The sequence below is a fragment of the Budorcas taxicolor genome, chromosome 5 (genome assembly GCF_023091745.1).
Source record: "Budorcas taxicolor isolate Tak-1 chromosome 5, Takin1.1, whole genome shotgun sequence".
In the NCBI taxonomy this organism is placed as follows: Eukaryota; Metazoa; Chordata; class Mammalia; order Artiodactyla; family Bovidae; genus Budorcas; species Budorcas taxicolor.
Genome location: NC_068914.1, coordinates 108,124,237 through 108,138,044, shown reverse-complemented (window position 1 = coordinate 108,138,044; position 13,808 = coordinate 108,124,237).

Here is a 13,808-nt window from a genome sequence, read left to right as displayed (position 1 = left end):
CATAAACATTAAAAAAAAATTATTTCTGGACTCAGTTCTCTTCTTTTGATCTCTGTGTCTATCCTTCTAACAATTTATACTCTGTCGACTGTAGTTTTATAGAGTAAGTTTTGAAATCGGGAAATGAAAGCCTTCCAACTTTGTTCTTTAATTAAAATTGTTTTGGCTATTCTAAGTCTTTCATAATTCCATACAAATTTTAGAACCAGCTTATCAGTTTGTGTAAAAAATCCTGAGCCTTGTGCTCTTAAAAGGATAGATATTTTCAGGCCACATTTGCCATCCACACCCGTCAAGGCTGAGAATGCTAAGACTCCAGGAAATCACATATCTAATTACTCCACCAATATATCTTCACCCTGTCTCCAGGAAGCTCACTTATTCATCGAAAGCAAATACAGTCTAACTAAAATATGATAAACACTCTTGCTACAGAAGTCATTCCCTGCTGAAGTTTTTAACCCTTTTGTCAATCCCCAGATACCCAGATACCCTCAGTTACTGATCTCTTAGAGCACATAATGGAAGCACCAATAGGCAAAGACCACATGAATCTCTCTTAAGGGTCAATGACTATTAAGAGCACTAACCATTCCTGCAGAATGTATTGCTCATGAAATGCATCTGAACCTGCAAAGGATTTTTGGTCGTGATTTAGATGGTTGGTGATAATAGTAACTAACACTTATGGAGCACCCTCTAGGGGCCAGACTCTACACATTTAACTCATTTAATCCCCAGAATCCCCAGGTTTGATTGCCTGATGGCTCAGAGATTAAAGCATCTCCCTGCAATGCAGGAGACCCTCGGTTTGATCCCTGGGTCAGAAAGATCCCCTGGAGAAGGAAATGGCAACCCACTCCAGTACTCTTGCCTGGAGAATCCCATGGACGCAGGAGCCTGGTGGGCTACAGTCCACAGGGTTGCAAAGAGTCAGACATGACTGAGCGACTTCACTCACTCAATCCCCAGAATGACTCTCTAAGGTGAGTACTTCCATTATACCACCTACAGCTGAGGAAACTGGGGCACAGAGATTTTAAGTCAACTTAAGTTCACACAAACTCAGTAGTGGCCACAGGACTGGAAAAGGTCAGTTTTCATTCCAATCCCAAAGAGAGGCAATGCCAAAGAATGCTCAAACTGCTGCACAATTGCACTCATATCACACGCTAGTAAAGTTATGCTCATAATTCTTCAAGCCAGGCTTCAGCAATACGTGAACTGTGAACTTTCAGATGTTCAAGCTGGTTTTAGAAAAGGCAGAGGAACCAGAGATCAAATTGCCAACATCTGCTGGATCATCGAAAAAGCAAGAGAGTTCCAGAAAAACATCTATTTCTGCTTTATTGACTATGTCAAAGCCTTTGACTGTGTGGATCACAATAAACTGTGGAAAATTCTGAAAGAGATGGAAATACCAGACTACCTGACCTGCCTCTTGAGAAACCTGTATGCAGGTCAGGAAGCAACAGTTAGAACTGGACATGGAACAACAAACTGGTTCCAAATAGGAAAAGGAGTATGTCAAGGTTGTACATTGTCACCCTGCTTATTTAACTTATATGCAGAGTACATCATGAAAAATGCTGGGCTGGAAGAAGCACAAGCTGGAATCCAGATTGCTGGGAGAAATAGCAATAACCTCAGATATGCAGATGACACCACCCTTATGGCAGAAAGTGAGGAGGAACTAAAAAGCCTCTTGATGAAAGTGAAAGAGGAGAGTGGAAAAGTTGGCTTAAAGCTCAACATTCAGAAAATGAAGATCATGGCATCTGGTCCCATCACTTCATGGGAAATAGATGGGGAAACAATGGAAACAGTGGCTGACTTTATTTTGGGGGGCTCGAAAGTCACTGCAGATGGTGACTGCAGCCATGAAATTAAAAGACGCTTACTCCTTGGAAGGAAAGTTATGGCCAACCTAGACAACATATTCAAAAGCAGAGATGTTACTCTGCCAATAAAGGTCCATCTTGTCAAGGCTATGGTTTTTCCAGTGGGAATGTATGGATGTGAGTTGGACTGTGGAAAAAGCCGAGCGCTGAAGAATTGATGCTTTTGAACTGTGGTGTTGGAGAAGACTCTTGAGAGTCCCTTGTACTGCAAGGAGATCCAACCAGTCCATCCTAAAGGAGATCAGTCCTGGGTGTTCATTGGAAGGACTGATGCTGAAGCTGAAACTCCAATACTCTGGCCACCTCACGCAAAGAGTTCACTCATTGGAAAAGACCCTGATGCTGGGAGGGATTGGGGGCAGGAGGAGAAAGGGACGACAGAGGATGAGATGGCTGGATGGCATCACCAACTCGATGGACAGGAGTTTGGGTAAACTCCGGGAGTTGGTGATGGACAGGGTGTCCTGGTGTGCTGCATTTCATGGGGTCACAAAGAGTCGGACATGACTGAGCGACTGAACTGAACTGAAGGTCACACAATTAGGAAACTAGGCAGAGATCAGCTGTGGACACACCTGTGACAGCATTAGAGCCTGTACTCTACCCTAGTACTACACTAGTACTCTATGCTAGTGCACTAGTGTTGATAATAACTTCCACATTAGATCTGTTGATAATAGAGACAAGAAAATATAAAGCCAGACTTTGCAGGACTGAGGCTCATTGGATTCATTTGTTCCCTCCCTTGAGGGCCTAGTAAGTGATAGGCCTTTTGAGACACTGGTGTGTAGGTTGAACTGTGATATTTCCCTTGAAGAAACAATCCAGAACGTGAAGAAGTCCATATGGTATAATGAGTGATGCATCTGGCAATGAAAGCAGAGGTAAGGACACCTAAATTAGCTTGCTAAGGAATGGAAGAAGGTTTCCTAGAAGAGGGGATGATAGTATACGTTTTCAGGGATGAAAGAGTGAGGCAAATGAAAGAAAACAAAGTGGGCAAGAAGACCTGCATGAAAGAGCATGGTGCCTGGGGGAAAGTTGCATAGTTTCAGTCAGGTGAGTGTACCATGTGGTTGAAAACAAGGTTGGAACAGTGATCGTGAGCTTTATATAATTTACAGAAGAACATTAAAACATGTGCTCCCCATCTCAAAATATCAAATAAAACAAAGAGGAAATGATGTGTAGAGCAGAAACCCAAGGGCCATGAAATTAGAGCTTTGGTCTATGCTGGGAATATGTAGACTGAATATGCATTAGGAAAAAATCCAGCTGTTGACAAGCACTTGATGACTTCCTGTCATTCTATACAGAAACAGCCTCTTCCCTTTGAGAAAATAAGATTGACTAGGACATCTTTAGAGGTTCTTGCCAAGATCATAGCAATTCCTCATTCTCAGGGAACTTCCCTCCCGCTACCATCTCGCTCCTCTTTTATGGCAACAGGCCCCCAAAAGTCCTTTATATGCTATGATGTTTCCTGTCTCCTCTGACCACTGATGGATGAACCAAGGATGGGCACCTGCACCGTGCTGAGCCAATCAGATGCCAAATTCTCCTGTAGTTTAACTTTAGAATTGTAAGACTGCTAGTTATCTTGCAGAACCCTGGGCAGAGGAGGGGGAAGGGGGGTTGGGTGGGTGGGAATGGGGTTGGGTGGGTGGGAGGGCGAGTATATTCACATCATGGACTGGAGCTGCAGAGAACACAGGTCTGGCTCAGTGAGAAGAATGAAACACAATGAGCCTTTAGCAGGGCAAGGGTATCTGTTTCTAATGGCCTTCCAGTTCCTGTCTGTCTAGACCCAGCTGTCCCTTCTACTCTTTGGTTTCTGAAATATCCGCATCCTTGTAACAAATTGTCCTCTTTTTAGTTTACTTTAGGTAAGACAGTTTCTGCTCTTCATGGATAATCTTGACTGTATTAGGGCTTCCCTGGTGGTCCAATGGTTAAAGCACCTCCTTCCAGTGCATGTGATGGGGGTTCAATATCTGTTTGGGGAGCTACGGTCCCACATGCCATGGGGTGTGGCCAAACTTTTTTTTTAAAAAAAGGAAGAAAAAGAATCCTGTCTATATCAATTATTTAAAACCCAAATCCCAAATCAAATTTAGAAAGATGGTAATGATAACCCTGTATACGAGACAGCAAAAGAGACACAGATGTATAGAACAGTCTTTTGGACTTGGTGGGAGAGGGCAAGGGTGGGATGATTTGGGAGAATGGCATTGAAACATGCATATTATCATATGTGAAACGAATCACCAGTCCAGGTTCCATGCATGATACAGGATGCTCAGGGCTGGTACACTGGGATGACCCAGAGGGACAGGATGGGGAGGGAGGTGGGAGGGGGGTTCAGGATAGGGAACACTTGTACACCTGTGGCAGATTCATGTCAATGTATGGCAAAACCAAAACAATATTGTAAAGTAATTAGCCTCCAATTAAAATAGATAAATTTATATTGAAGTAAATAAATAAAACCCAAATTCTGAAATGCTAATACTGCCTGTATCTAACACCATGAGGGCAAGCTTGACAGTTCAGTTTTATTTTAGGTAGGACTCTAATCTCCCAACAGCGAAAAAAGTGGGTCTCATAAGTTGGTTGTTAATGAAGTCATTCCATTCCAATCTACTGAGACCTCCCTCCCCCTAAAAAGTGAACAAATCCCAAACAACTTGAAAATAATATTTATTCAAGAAAATAATTTCATCAAATCAGATCAAAGTCTTAGGTGGAAAATTTTACCCCGGCTCAGAGCTAATGGCCAAATTACTCACCTTTTAGGATAAGAAATTTTATAAGGAAACAGAGGTAATGAAGAAAATGAATCTTCCTGAGGTTCCTTCTCTCCTGAATTCTATGGCAGCTTTCTCAGGCCTCATTCTACACCCCAGTTCCACACTGCTCTCCTCTGCTCCCTATAACATACTGATACCCACATAAAACTTTCTGTTAAACAACACTTCTCCCATCCTTTAAAAGTTTGTATATTGTTGCTAACTACCATTAATCCTAATCTGGATGTATATAAAACTTGAGTTTTTTCACTGCACTCTATTTTTTACATTCTTTTATTAACAGTCTGTTTTACAAAGCACTTTCTAGTATCTTATTTGATTCTCCCAACCACCTATATAATAAGCAGATAGAGAAACCGATGCAATTTTGCCCAAGGTAGCCTGGCAAGTAGAATGTGGAGACTGGGGAGCAGGTCCTTAAATCCATCTCCTGAGCTTGTGTCAGTACAATACACGGTACATTGTGATCCTATAAATCCACTGTGGGTACTAAAGACTGTAACATAACAACTCAGGAGAGACGTGTGCGGAATCCTTGTGTCTTTAAAAAGTCATTGCACACAGAACTACTGCCTGCCCTCCATATCTACGGATTCTACATCTGCGGACACAGAGGGCTGATAAGGGACTTGAGTGTCCAAGATTCTGGCATCCTGCAGTGGGTAAGGGTAGGGGGCTGGAACCCCTCCCCCACATGGATATAAAGGGGCGACTGTATATGTAAGCTTGTGATAGCAAGAGCAAAAATTTTTAGAAAAAAGTTTGAGGTTACATATTAATGTTTGCTTTCCCTAAAATGTTCCATCAAAAAATAGGGCAAACCAACAGTAAAATAAAGAGAAATTAACATAAAACACTGATGTACCAGCCCCTGGATTAAGATTGCCACCAACCACCCAAGTCTGATAAGACTCCCTTTCTAAGGGGGAGACTTTTGTTGAGTCACTCAGTCCTGTCCGACTCAGCGACGTCATGGACTGCAGCACACCAGGCTTCCCTGCCCTTCACTATTTCCTGGAGTTTGCTCAAACTCCTGTCCATTGGGAACAATGATCTCATTCTGCAGTCAATGCTTTCTCATTTCAAGTCATTGCTGGCTTGAATTTCCTGATCTCATTTCATTCTCACAACGGAGAATGAAAAATTAGAAACGACAAAGTAGAATGACCAAATAGTTATTATCTCCAGGTAACACCAGACTGGTTCCAAACAGGAAAAGGAGTACGTCAAGGCTGTATATTGTCACCCTGCTTATTTAACTTCTATACAGAGTACATCATGAGAAACACTGGGCTGGAAGAAGCACAAGCTGGAATCAAGATTGCCGGGAGAAATAGCAATAACTTCAGATATGCAGATGACACCACCCTTATGGCAGAAAGTAAAGAACTAAAGAGCCTCTTGATGAAAGTGAAAGAGGAGAGTGAAAAAGTTGGCTTAAAGCTCAACATTCAGAAAACGAAGATCATGGCATCTGGTCCCATCACTTCATGGGAAACAGATGGGAAAACAGTGGAAACAGTGGCTGACTTTATTTTTCTGGGTTCCAAAATCACTGCAGATGGTGATTGCAGCCAGGAAATTAAAAGATGCTTACTCCTTGGAAGGAAAGTTATGACCAACTTAGACAGCATATTAAAAAGCAGAGACATTACTTTGCCAACAAAGGTCCGTCTAGTCAAGGCTATGGTTTTTCCAGTGGTCATGTATGGATGTGAGAGTTGGACTGTGAAGAAGGCTGAGCACCGAAGAATTGATGCTTTTGAACTGTGGTATTGGAGAAGACTCTTGAGAGTCCCTTGGACTGCAAGGAGATCCAACCAGTCCATCCTAAAGGAGATCAGTCCTGGGTGTTCATTGGAAGGACTGATGTTGAAGCGGAAACTCCAATACTTTGGCCACCTGATGCAAAGAACTGACTCATTGGAAAAGACTCTGATACTGGGAAAGACTGAGGGCAGGAGGAGAAGGGGATGACAGAGGATGAGATGGTTGGATGGCATCACAACTCAATGGACATGGGTTTGGGTGGACTCCGAAAGTTGGTGATGGACAGGGAGGCCTGGCGTGCTGCGGTTCATGGGGTCGCAAAGAGTGGGATATGACTGAGCTGAAACTGAAACCTATCAGGAAACTGAGGCACAAACTCAAGAAGTTACATAGTCACATAGTTTTTGGTTACAAAGTTTTTTGGTGGAGCCAGGATTGAAACCAGTTGATTACAAATGCACTCATTTTATTATACAGCACTGTTTCCAGTCCACAGTAAAGCGTTGTTAGTGTCATTACATTTCAGTCCACTGTGAGCTGGGTACTGGAATTCAATTTATTTGTCTCTATATTCCTAGTATGAACATACTTTTATGCCATTATTAAATAAATGTCTCTAAAATTCTTTGCAAACATAAGCCTGCATACATGGAATAGAAACATATCAAGTTCTATTTTCAGTTCATCAATGTAACTGCTTAAATATTTTCCCCCAATTAATGAAAATTTAAATTTTTCCCAATTAATGGAAAGAATTTCCCAAATTTTTCCTATTAGTGAAATCTTTAAAGTCAAATAATCAAAATACAGAAATACAGGATGTCTTTACACAGCATGAAATGATTTTAGTATTTTGCATTTTTCATAAAAGAATTTATATAAATTTCTTTTATTTATGAAATACTTTAACTTCATTATTCACTGTTCCTTTGAGTTTACATCTACCTAGAGAAATAGGTTGGGCAGACCATTCTACTTTACTGTTGAAACCAACAGGCATGTTGAAGGCAAGTGATGTATTCAGTTCTTTTGTAGTTTGGGGCAGAATTGAAGATGAACTCATACCCATCTACTTATCTGCTGGCTGTCATTAGCTGCCTTTAACAAATTATTAACCCTTCTATCTTGGAGAATCCCATTCCCATATCCCCTGGCATAAGACACTCAGCAATTTTTGAGTCTGTTCTCTTGCTATAGGCCCTGCTCTCCTCCAGGGGATCTTCCTGACCCAGGGATGTAAGCTGTGTCTTTGGGCTTCCCTTATGGCTCATCTGGTAAAAGAATCCCCCTGCAAGGCGGGAGACCCAAGTTTGATCCCTAGATTGGGAAGATCCCCTGGAGAAGGGAATGGCAAACCACTCCAGTATTCTTGCCTGGAGAATTCCATGAACTGTGTAGCCCACGGTGTTACAAACAGTTGGACATGACTGAGCAGCTTTCACTTTCTTTCTATAAAGATCATTTATTTTTCTTTGATGTGTTACTTCCTATTATATATTGGTATATATTGGCTCAGACAGTCTGAAATCCCTGCATCCAAGTAACGGGAAATACTGGTTCATTTCATCCAGTATTATTACAGTATGGGAAATATGTTCGTTTTGCTTTACATACCATGAAAACTGACTTAGAAAAGATTCAAGGATATCTTAGACAGTGTCCAAGATAGACATAGAAAATTTGATAATAAATACATTTGCATAATAATAAAAATGAAACCTGAAACTGTGAGAGGAATTCAAGATCAGTGAGGATATTTTGGAGGATTTTTTACCACCTTGTTTTCTTGAAAGCACAAATGAAATCCAGAGTGTCCAGTTAACTTCAAAACACGAAGTGAAGAACAGGATTCATCTATCTAGGGCATTAAGAATCACAATGGAACAAGCCTACAACACCTTCAACAAGTATTTCCTGTGAGGTCCTATCCTCCTCATAGATTCAGTTATATAGGCTAGACATCAATCTGTCCCAGTGAGTGTTCAAATCTGTACCTGGAAAATAGCCAATGTCATGGACCATTATTTGGAAGACAGTGACATCTTCTGGTGGTTTATAGACTAAATTCAATTACGCCAGACAGTCTTTTACCCCAGAAACCATCCAGCTTATTTTTTGGCTGTGCACCTTATGGGATCTTTGTTCCCTCACCAGGGATTGAACCCGGACCCCTGACGGTGAAAGCACCAAGTTCTAACCACTGGACTGCCAGGGAATTCCCCAGTCGCTGTTTTAAAGTAGATTTATCTATTCAGGGCTTCCCTGGTAGCTCAGACAGTAAAGCATCTGCCTACAATGTGGGAGACCCGGGTTCAATCCCTGGGTTGAGAAGATCCCCTGGAGAAGGAAATGGCAACCCACTCTTGCCTGGAAAATCCCATGGACCGAGGAGCCTGGTAGGCTACACTCCATGGGGTCACAAAGAGTCGGACACGACTGAGCAACTTCACCTTCACCTATCTGTTCAGTATATCTTTATTAAACTCACAAGTGTGGATTCTTAAATTTCTGAAATGTTCAATGAAGCATAAATATTAATTTAGAAAATAACAATATATCTCACTTATTTTACTCTTTGAGTTGGTGTCATCCGTGGCTTATTCAGCCAGCTTTAATTCCACTTTTCCTCATAATCGAGTCATTTGACCATTGCCTTAATTCAAGCAATTCTCATATAACTCAGAATTCAAAAGGGCCTTGGGAGTTACCTGCTATACTCTCCCTCATATGTCCAGTTTAATTTGGGAAAATGTAATTCATAAGCAATCACTTGATAGCATCAAAAACAGTTTTTAAAAGACTGCCCACAAGGTTGAGCTCAGGCCCCATCTCCTCTGAAGAAGCCTTCCTCACTCCCCCAATCCAGGCTGGCTGTCCCTCTTATATTAAGAGTTATCACAGAATATATAGTATGTCCCTAGCAACCTTCAAGTTGTCAACTTTCAAGGATGCAAAACAGGTGTCCACATGTTTGGTGTACATTGTCACAGGCATGCCTCCTCTACAAGTGGTTGTGCTTTTGTGTACTTTATAGTACTACATAGAGTGCAGTAGTATGACCTTTATTTCAAGACCAGGATGTCCGGAAGCAAGTGTAAAAGCAGTGATGACGTAGCTGGTACTTCTGTACTATAAATTTTAATTGAAAAAACATTTTTAATGTATTATTTGTGTGAAAAGTATTATAAACCTATTACAGAACAGCACTACATAGTTAATTGTTAGCTGGATACCTAGGCTTGGACTATGAACAAATTGGACTTGACAAATGTGCTTTTGGAATGGAACTTGTTTGTAGGTAGGGGACTTACTGTGTATCACACTGTCCTGAAACTGTCAACTTACTCAGCTACCTTTACAACCACAGTGCAAAATTCTTAATGACAAGGCCTATATCTCATTATGGGTTTCCCTGGTTGGTTCAGTGGTAAAGAATCCATCTGCTCACCAATGCAGGAGACAGAGGTTCGATCCTTCAGTCGGGAAGACCCCTGGAGGAGGAAATGGCAATGCAGTCCAGGATTCCTGCCTGGGAAATCCCATGGATGGAGAGGCCTGGTGGGCTACTGTTCATGTGGGCTGTAGTTCATGCAAGAGTCGGAGACAACTTAGCGACCAAACAACATCTCATTACTACTTGTGTCCCAAGAACCTCACAGCCTATAACCTATTTTTGGCTTATATTCTGAAGAATAAATATATTCAAATATTGCTTGGTGAGGTATCTGTTGTTCATTATTTTAGAGGCTAATGTCCATCATAAACAACGTGGGGGTATCTACTGAACACTTACAGTATGTCAGGGGCCTTGTCGGACACTTCATACACATTGACTTCATTTAATCCTAAGAAGCCTATAAGACTTGATCCTCATTTCATAGCTGAGAAAACTTTTCCCGGTCAGTTAGTGAAAGAGACAAGATTCATTCACTCCACATCTTTATTTACACTCTACCTTGTTTCAAAATGAGAATTTCCAAGAACATAATACAAAACTTCTTTTTTTAAATAGAATTCAGAGCAAAGGAGCAGTAAGAATTTAAAAAATCAGATAAAGCCAGAAGGTAAGTACTGAACAATGCATACCATTAATGTCCTACGGACTTGCTACAGGTGGACTGCAAATTTGGCTTAACTTCACATCTGTTAATATGTGACTTGTTCCGTTAGCCAGAGACTTTAAAAGATAGTTGCTTAGAAGCACATTTACTCCTAACTGAAACCTCAAATTTCTCCTGTGGATTCTCAAAGCTATTGTATGTCAGAGTGATCCAGTGTCATCCTTGGCAAAGCTTCACAATACAGTCTAAATGGAAATTGATGTGTGGCTAATACAAGGGAAGTTGGGGACAAAGGTCTCCACAGTGAGTTTAATTTCATTTGGAATTTCTAAGGAAATGAATGAATTATTCAGCGTTTAGCCTCCTCCATAAAGCTTTCTCAAGAATGAGATTGTGAATGTTGGGCAATAAAGGTTATCTGACAAGTATCTGGGTAGAGAGATCATTACTGATTAAGCACAGGTCCGTATGAACAGGGCTTCCCAGGTGGCTCAGTGGTCAAAGAATCCACCTGCTAATGCAGCAGACACAAGAGATTCGGGTTTGATCCCTGGGTCGGGAGTATCTCCTAGAGGAAGAAATGGCAACCCACTCCAGTATGCTTGCCTGGGGAATCCCTTGGACAGAGAAGCCTGGCAGGCTACAGTTCATGGGTTCACACAGTTGAACACAACTTAGCGACTGAGCGCACACACACAAACACCATATGATCAGTAGAGCTAGAGGTAGAAATACCAACTCCTTCTGACACTGGAGCAGTTTAATGAGGATCCCACTTCAGTGAGAGGCCTTTCCATCTCTTCTCAAAAGTAATCTTAAGAGCACCCAGTTAGAGACAAGATTTTCTCAAAAACTGTTTTGGATCTGTTCCAACTGAACAACTATGTAAAGAACCACATTCTGCCTGCACAGAGTATGAATCTATAATTTTAGCCTGGAATTTAAAAAAATATATATGCCCCCACCGAGTCCCAACTTTATCTGGCTCCAAAGTACTCCTAATGTGCCCATGGACATGGCCCACATTTGACTTTGGTTTGATCACTGCATTTAGAAAGACTGGCAGGAACCCAGAAGGGGCCTGTATGAATGTTGATCCCTATATTCAAACTTGGGACATTAGACCCTCAATCTCATTTACTTTTATATGAAAGCCAAACACAGGTTTTCGTCACAACCGAGGCCACCACAAAGACTGTATGTCTAAAAAACAGGAGGGAAAAAAAAGGTGGAACTGTATCAAATAGGTATAGAGTAGGTAAATCATATTTCCACTCAAGGCACATTTCAAAAGCATGTTCAGAAAGTTTTAATATAGGCTATGTATATACAATTCCTTACAGCTTTTGTTAGCACCAGTACATATCCTGTGGCCCCATTTTCAAATGGCTTAACAGATTGAGGGGTCTTATCAGTGAAGGTGAGGATAGGAGACAAAAGCAGACATTTAAACAGGGAAATTTTAATGAAATCATTGTTAATTAGTAGAAAGTGGCTATTTTAAGAGTTTTTAAAAAAGAACTCTTAAGAAGTTCAAAAGTAGAAGTGGCAAAAAAAAGGAACTACCTCTAGGCTGGGAAAAAGGAAAAAGAGAATTAAAGAACTAAAGACTAGGAAAGGCTTTCCTCCCCACTCCAACCATTCAAGCTGAGCACTCAAGCTGAGCCTAGGACTTCTTCAGTGAAGGCATGGCTTCCACAGGAACATTCAGCAACCACCCCTGGCCCCACCTCCCGTAGTGAAGAAGTTGCCAGAGGGCCAGAGTGGGAGACAGTTGCTTGAGGGAGGGGCTGAAAGCAGCCCACTGGAGCTCCTCCCAAGTGGGACATGTGACTAAGGCACAGCTGGGGCTCTTCTGCTGGGGCTGCTGGGTTCCTGTGGTGACTACAAATGGAGAACCGGAATCCAGGAGGGACTTCATGCTGCTATTGCTTTGCAGCGCCGCTTTAGGACAGGAGCCTCATCAACGAAGCCTAACATTCTGCCAAGCTGGCAAAGGGAGACATGTTTATAGGGTCCAGTATCACAAAGCAGGGTAAGGAAGGATGGATTTGGAGCTGGAAGTTGATATTAACAGTAAGGTGATAATGGCTCTAGTTCACTCTTTTGTCTTCTTACCTTCCATGTACTAACACAGGAGCTACTAGTCACACGTGGTTACTAAGTACTCAAAATGTGACTAACCTGAATTGAGATGTCCTAAGTGTAAAATATACACTGCCTCTCAAGACGAGGTACAAAAAAAGAATAGATCATTTAATTTTCTATCGATTAAAATATTAAATTTTCTATCAATTCATGTTGAAAAGGTATTTTGGCTCTATTAAGTTAAACAAAATATATTACAATTAACTTCATCTATTTTTACTTTTTAATGGTTACTAGGAAATTTTAAATTACTTATGTGTTCTGCATTCCACATAGTTAAATCCTCTCTGTGAGGCTGGAGCAGCTTGGCTGCTTTGGATAAAGCTTTCTATCAATAATACCTGTGTGTGTCCTGTGCTCGGCTGTTTCCAACTCTTCGTGACCACATGGACTATAGCCTGCCAGGCTCCTCTGTCCATGGGAGTATCCTAGCAAGAATACTGGAATGGGTTGCCATTTCCTCCACCATCAATAATATCTAACAAGCTCCAGTATGGTAAAATGGCTTTTTCCACCATACTGCTTCCTCCTCAACCAAAACTGTATGCTTTAATTCTATTATTAATACATGTCTGGGTACTGCAAGCACTGCTGACCTGGCTCCCCCAACCATTCTCATCACAATTCAGAGAAAAAGCCCAAAGGCTGATTTTGAGCATTTCTATTTTATCACCTCCACCTTCCACTGCAACACCAATTTTTCCAACATAAACATATTTATGGTACCAAGTCTGAACTGAACTGAAGTCTTGAACACATAACACTCACCATATTTAACCATGTTGACAAAAGCAACTCCAGAATTCATATAATAAAGGATATATAAAGGATGCCACTATGATAAAAAGCACTGGACTGCAGAATAGCGAAAAAAAGAAAATCTAGCCTCTATTTCTGGCCCTAACCTTCTTGAGTTAGGCCATGTAAATCTCTGATCCTCTGCTCCTATACCTGCTTGGAGAAAGAGAGCAATTAATTATTTCAGTTTTACCCAAAGGACATAATCAAATCCTTTTAGGGATCATAACCAGATTTTTTTAAATTAATAGGATAGAATAATAATAATATACTATATGTGTTAAAGGTTTTATGAAACTTTTGTTTCAGATATAAATCTC